The following is an 8,211-nucleotide window of genomic DNA, read 5'->3' on the forward strand; positions in this document are numbered from 1 at the left end:
TTTAATAAATTAATTAATTTTTAAGCTATAAATAAATGGAATGCAAAAAGGTTACAGAAAACATTTTATGACTAACAAAATGAACTATAGTGGTTACATGTAAAAATTGCAACTATTTTGTTTCTGTTTTGTGGTAGGGGTTTATTTACAGTTTTACCCTGCAGCTAGGAGTAGGTGTTTCCCCATTTGGGTAGTTTGTTTGAGGGCGGCTATGAAATTTGTTGTTTTGGTGAAAAGCATTGAAAAGTTTGTGAAGCTGGTCTATGACCTTGCTCCAGCTAACATGGATAGCTACAAGCCATGAAAAATCTAATAATAATAATATTATTATAAATATGAATTTCAATATGTTCATTTTTTTTCCACTTATGATCTAATAATGGTAGAAGAAAGACAGAAGATGATTTGTGTAACGTCACATATTATTTACAGAATTAGGTAGTAATATATATATATATATATATATATATATATATATTAATATACATTACCAAACATGTATTTTCTACATTGCCATTGTTCTGACTTCCACTGGACAACATTGTTAGGGTCAATCATCTCATCTGAGGTATTGTCCGTTTTGGAGGTCACAATTTTGTCCTTAAAAAGCCCTTCAAAGGGTGAAGGGAGGAGGAAATATATAAACTGCGTTTGGCCTCAATTCCTGAACGACGTGGAACTATATTAGCATACGGAATAATGGTATTATTTTTATACCATCGTTTTTATTATAACTAAACACATTTACCTAAAATTTCTTATAAAAAAAACTTTAGATACAATAAATTCTAACAATATATAATTTTATCACTCACGTGCTTAATCCACATTCATTGCATTATTTATTAGGTTTTCCTTATGAAAAATGTCAAAAAATTTTAGTCATAAATATTTTATAAAAGAAAGTTAACACATTACTTCAACTCAAAATCAACAAAAGAGGTATGCGAGCCTTCTTTTTCTTATATTTTTCTTTTAGACTCATTATTACTTAATGTGAAATCAAATTAATACTTAAAATTCTAATATTACATTAATTATATATTTTAAACATATAATTAATAACATATAAATCATCATCACTACCTGTACCTGTAGATACAAATAAATTTCTCTTAAATGACTTTCTCTCCCTTAGTTAATCTTATTTCCTAAAACTATCTTGCTTGACCAAGATACAACTGTTATTTTTTGTATTAAAGAAACAATGCATCAGTAATCAATTAAAATATTTAATTATAAATTATATTTTATTATTTTAAATCAATCATCATTATTTAAAAAAATACTCTTTTTTTCTTCTAATTTAAATTCTCACTTTCTTTCTCTTCCTTTTTTTTCCTTTTCTTTTTCACTCTTTATCAAACAAAGATTTAATAGGTCAAACGAAGATTTAATACATAATTCTATAGATTTAATAGATCAAACAAAGATTTAATAGATAATTGTATTTGGGATAGATTCTTGAAACCAAATTAACCGAGTAATGTATTACTTTAAAGGTATATGTTGGATAAATAAGAAAGAAAGAAAGAAATAGCATAAAAGAATACATTAACCCTATAATGACGTTTGATAATAATGTTAGTAATTTTTCAGAATGGGAAAAATTGCACACTGTTTGGAATGCGTTGAATTATACGCCATGAAAGTCACGTTCAAAGTTCAAATATGACAATATTCCTTAAATAAAATCACAGTGACGTTGGAAAACATCAGAGTGACAAGAGTGATTGAATTTCCTCAACCCTTGAAAATTAAAAAAAAAAAAAGTGTTCAAAATAAATTGCATGTGATCCTGATCCTGACATGCTTGAAACTTATACTCATATTTTATTTATTTTTTGGTCAAACATAATTATTTAGGTTTAAATATTTTGGATGAGTGAATGGAGGCAAATTCTGCCTTCACCTCATCGTTCTTCCATATCAATTTTAAATAATAAATGTAATTGATTTTTCAAATGATCAATTGGGCCTAAACTGAAATTGGGATTGTGTATTAGATTGTTGGGATGACAAAGCAGAGTAGGGAATGTGAATCAGCATGTGGTTCATTGAGAAAAATGCGAGGTAGGTTGTCTATTTTAATTCATTGATTCGCTTATGTCTGTCTTGTATAACTTGTAGTTTAAGTAGGTCAAGTGTGGGATAGGGTGGGTTAAAAGTTTTTTTTTCCATGCAAACTCATATTCTAAAAAATTCTAAAATTATTCATTTAAAACTCTATGATCTAAAATACAAATTTGTATTTTTGATTGTGTAATCTGAAATATTGTACAATTTGAAACACAAATTTTAACTTTGAGATTTTATAATTCTATGAGTCTCTAAATTTCACATTTTGAAAATTTTACTCATATTTTATTATGCACGTATCGTGAGAATAATATTGTGAGACCATTTACCTAATTCATCTAAGTAAAAAAATTAAATTTATTCAAAATTTATATTTTATTAATTTTTTTTAAAAAAGTATTTTTTATGTTGGTCAACCCTTATGCGGGACAAGCCAATAAAATGAGTCTGTCTATTCTATGCGGACGGACCAACCTGCATTATCATCCCTATTAAATTGTACAATCCGATTTATAAATTTAAAATACAAATTGTACTCTACAATTCGTGAATTTGGTTTAAGGTTCTGAATTGGCTAATTCGGTATTCATTTAAAACAAGTATGCTAATACTACATAGTATTTTTATTTAACAAGTTTTATTGTTGATGGAGTCGCCTTTTTTTATGGTGGGAAACGAGTAAAGTTGAGAAGTTGTGTGGATCGAAGTCATGGCTTGACGACCACAATAGAATTGAATGTTCTTGAATGTTTTCCATCACTTTGCATTGTTGATATCTTGAGGTAGTACTTGATTCCATACACTAGTTGTTGTTGCGCCTACACCATTTCCACGAACGCCACCTCTTTCTCCTCCTCCTCTCTCCACTCCTTCCTCACCCTCCGATTATGATCCTTCCCCAAGAATCACCCTAGATCTTACTTGTCCTTGTTCATCTTCATGTTGGCGATCTTTGCTTTCCCCTCGACCAGTCTTCCTAAGAAACCCCACACGCCAACACCACCAACAACATCAACTTCACAAACCAAATGAGGAACCCACGATACCTTGGATGACAAATACATCTATATATGCCATTGCTAATCAATTTTTGATGATCGTCATGAATAATTTTTAAATGAATACTGGATTGGTCAATTCAGAACCTCAAATTTAATTTAGGATTGTGTAGTCATATTATACAATTTGATTTGTGTTTTAAATTTACAAACTGGATTGACCAATTCGGTATACAATCTTGGATCTAGTTTGAACTTTCGGATTGACTAATCTAGTATTCATTTTAAAAAAAAGGGTACATTTGATAATTAATAATTATATGGAAGTGCAAGATGAAGCAATGGAGGTGCAAGGAGAATTTGTCGTGAATGGACATAAGAAATGGGCTTATCTTAGTTGAGTAACCTTTCAGCCTATGAGCTTAGTTGGATCAGATTTATAAATAGGCTTATAAGGTCTTTTTAGATAATTTTCATGAATATTCATAGCTTATGAAACTAAATCGAAAATAAATATTTTTTTAGCATTTTCTTTAGAAAATAAAAATAATAATATTCTTAAGAAAGTTTAACGAATATATCTACCAACTCAAGATAAAATATTTTCAAACATTAAAGAGGTGAACATAAACGGAAAAAGGCTATCTAATTTTGAAGAACCCATGCCATGAATTAGAGTGATTTTCTTAAGAGATTCACCACTTCAGCATAACGAACAAAAACCATCCCTTAAATAAAAAATAGTATTTTTTTTATCATAGGTTATATATATATGATACAATATTAATATTAAATTATTTTTAAATTTATAAAATAAATATTATTTGTTTACCTTAAAAGAAACCCACAAAATAAAAAGTGATCATTGCATACTTTGAAGAGGTTAAAATAATAATTAAAAAAATCAGATTTTAAAGAAAATAAAAAGTTAAAATTTTAGAGAAATAAGTAATAGAAAAATATAAAAACTAAAATCAAAACATGTTAATTTTATGAGAATTAAAAAATATATTTAAATATACTAAAGAATGTACACCTAGTGAATTATTAGGATGCGTTTAACAATTAGTTATAACCTAGTTCGAATATTTGTAGAAAAAATTAACCCCTTTCGAAGGTGAACAGATAATTTTTAATCCAAGCCTTACTTAATAAATATACTTGTTTATATAATATTTTTATTTTATAAAAAATAGTATACTTTTAAGTAGTGCTATTTTTATTTTTAATTAATTTAAATAGTAAATTAATCATAAATTAAAAACATACAATTTGTTGAAGACATTTTACCTGCGCATCTATACATTTTTTTTTTCACTTTAAAATTAAAATAATGATGTTATTTTGGATGCATGTTATTACAAATTTAGTCATAAAGCATTTTTTTTTTCTTAGTCAAAGATTTTTTGTTGTCTTTCAGGCACTGAATCTGAATTTCGATGTTATTTTTACTTTCATCTTACTTTAATACTTGAAAAAAAAATCATTTTTGAATTCGAGTTGGAATTTTTTAAAACTCTACAAACAAAAATAATTGGAAATTGGTTTCAGAAACGTAACTTCCGTAGTTGACTTAAAAAGAAATATAAAATTTCCACATTAGTTGTGAATAAAATATCTTGCATATAATATTGATTAAATTTTAAAATCAATCTTCTATATCACTTGTGAATTGAGATATACATAATAAGAGGACATTGTTGACCAAAATTGATGCACGAAGTTTTTTTAATAAAATAATATTATTTAATATTTATCCTAAATCTCACTTGCATAATACTAATTGACCCACTCAAATTTTTCCATACTGAGATATATAATCCAATAATAATTTCTCAAAGTCTTTTTTACATCATTATTTTTTTCAAGTTTTTTCGTTATATTTTTTTAAAATAAAGTGATTATAAAACTTGCATTATTTTATTTATAATAAAAATTATGTGCATAATATCAATCAAAATTCTATTCAGTACTATAAAATATAACTACTAAAACTATAATTACAATGTAAAAAACAAAATTTATAAACTTGACAATAAATGAGTAACTAGTGGATATTAATTCAACATTGATAACAAAAGCTCATGTAATATGCATGCCAAATAATTAAGAAAAAAATATCACTATTTATGTTTAACATGGTTCCACTACCATTAATATAATATAATTTATTTCCCATTTTTACACTAATGTTAAGATAAAAGAAAAAAAAAACTTATTGAAATTAAAATTTAATTATAAATATCTCTTATAATTAATATTATCACTATTATATTTTATTATTTTAGAAAATGTATATTTTATATAAATGTTGTCACCACTGATATCATAGTAGTTAGTTTTCTTTATTATATACTATCGTTAATAATCTTTATTAATTTGTGGGTCCTAAGTATGAGTGTTTTATTAATTTAAAACAATTATAAGTATGTGAATATATATATAAAATTTTAAAAAATTATATTACACTTATTCATATTTGTTTCTATTTAATTGGATTTTTTTTTTAAATTAGGATAACTTAAGAAAAATAATAAAATTCTCATGTTAGACATCATTATCAAATTTGACATTTCGACTAAACTCATAAAATTTGACATTTCGACTAAACTCATACCTTAAGTATCAACAATCATCTGTCACTATATGAAAAAAAATTATTAAAGAAAAAAAAAAGGAAATACAAGTAAATATGGAAGACTAAACCAAAATCCATAAATGTTATTTTGTGGGTTTTAAATTTAGAAGTTAATGGAAAATAAAAGAATGAGAGTTTGGATAGATGAAAGACCAAGAGTTATGGGTGAGATTTTATTATGTTGTTAGTGGGATTTTAAGGCCATAATAAGATTTTATTATTTTCTATTTTAGAAGAGCGTGCTAATACCTATATATAGGGTGCTCTCTCAGTTGTAAGATGTATCACAAAAAAGAAATACAATAGAGAAAGAGAATAAGAGGGATTCTTTAGAGAGAACAAAATGTGTGTTAACTTTGGCATTTGATTGCTTTTACAATTTGGTATCAAGAGTCAATGGTAAATGTGACGGGTCAAATATCGTTACCACGGTTAATGAAAGCGACCTGATATGATAACTGAAGCATTCAAATGAAATCCCTTTTATGATGAATTGATGGTTGTGGTTGCTTAATTTTTATTTTTATTATATCATAAAAGAGCATGAAGATGATTGAGACATTCATTTGTTTGTGTTAATTAGTAACCCAGGGCCAAATAGCCAACCTTTATTTTATTAGACTTTAAATTGTTATATATCCCTTTGAGTCAATAATTTTTTGTTATTATTTCACCCTAACCTTTGATGATATATTTTCCTACCCTTTAGCATGTTTAAAGAAGGAGAACATAGGTGCAATAAATATAGAGAAGAGAATAGTGGTTTTAATTTTGAAAGCTCAAAAAGTTGAAAATAGGAAGAATCTATTCTTATTAATTAAAAAAAAAAACAAATATTGATCATTAAAAGATAGAAAGAAAATGAGGAAAAGTGTGAACTCAAAAGAAAATGGTGATTAAATAACATATATGTTCTCTATAATTTGATTGTATGTATGTTCTTCTTCTTTAATATGTGCATTTTGTTATGTGAAAAAAAAAAAAAATTTGGAAGTTCAACCTCGTTACAACACTGGAAAAGACCTCAAGATTCATGTTTCTAATATGTTTGTGATTTGAAGATGAAATGAAAAGCAACTGTGGTTTATTATGATTCAGTGAAAATAAAGAGAAACACTTACCTCTGAGCATATAAGAAGAAATTCCTTGATGAATTGTCATTTATTTGTTTTGATTTGATCCTGAAAGTTGATTGTGTCTATATTTTTCTATATTTGAATTTGAAAGCATCATAAGTTTTTCTAATCTGATATGTTGTTTAGTGAACTAAGTGTTTTGCTATTTAAAATCAAATATATTCATTTACTTTGCTTGAGGACAAACAAGACTCTAAGTTGGGGAGAGTGATAAGTGCCTAATTTTCATAATATTTTATATTAAAATAAAGGCACTTATGAGTATTAATTGTTAATTTACATATAAAATAATTGCCAAATTGAGAGGAAAACACCATTTGAGTGAATTGTAACCAATTGGGAGAATGGAAATGTGCTAGAAGTATGCGTGGCTAATTCTACTCTTTGGGTGTTCTTCTTGATTGATTATTGGTATTGTTGTTTTGTTTTTAAATATTTGTGACATGTTTGAGGATCTTAAATCTGACTAGGAAGTATTTTTAGAGTTTTTACCTAAACAACAATACTTAAATAATTTTAGTGTTAGAAATAGACTTGAAATGTTAATTGCTATTAACGTCTGAGCTTGATCCTAAGTTGTTCTTATAAATATGCGAAAGATCGATATTTAGGGAACATTTTTAAAAAATTTATATGCGAGGAATCGATATAACACTACAAAAAAAAACATGAAATAGAAACCAATTTTAGAGACAAAAAATAATTAGTTGTTATAGTAACTAAATTAGAGATCATTTTAGAAACTAAAAAAAAATTGGTTTCTAAATTAGTTTCTATTATTGTTAAATGGTTTCTAAATTGGTATCTAATTATCTACTAAGGTTTTAACTACCAATTATTTAGTTTTTAAATTTGGTAGCAAAAACCTTGGTTGTTAATTAGATACCAATTTAAAAACCATTTAACAATAATAGAAACTAATTTAGAAAACCAAAAATTTTGTAGTCTCTATAATGGTCTCTAATTTAGTCACTATAGCAACTAATTATTTTTTTGTATCTAAAATTGGTTTCTATTTCATGATTTTCTTGTAGTGTAAATGACTTTTATACGGACATCAATTTCAATCAAAGAGCATAATGTTAACATGCTAATCAAAATACATAAGAGTAAAATTGATGAAACTTAATCCTTATTTTCCAATTTAAGCAATTACTCTTTGATTTGTTTTCTTGTTAATTCTTGCCATTATAACAATCTTCAAACCAACTTTTTATTGTTCTGTTTTATATTTAGCGAATATTGTACTTGAATAGTCAATTGTTCCTTGTGGGATCGATATCTGTTCTTAGGGACAAATTATTACTTCGGACAACGCGATGCACTTGTCGTAGAAAGTCATCAACAACCACCTAAGTAC

Source organism: Phaseolus vulgaris, chromosome 10 (genome assembly GCF_000499845.2).
Source record: "Phaseolus vulgaris cultivar G19833 chromosome 10, P. vulgaris v2.0, whole genome shotgun sequence".
Lineage (NCBI taxonomy): Eukaryota > Viridiplantae > Streptophyta > Magnoliopsida > Fabales > Fabaceae > Phaseolus > Phaseolus vulgaris.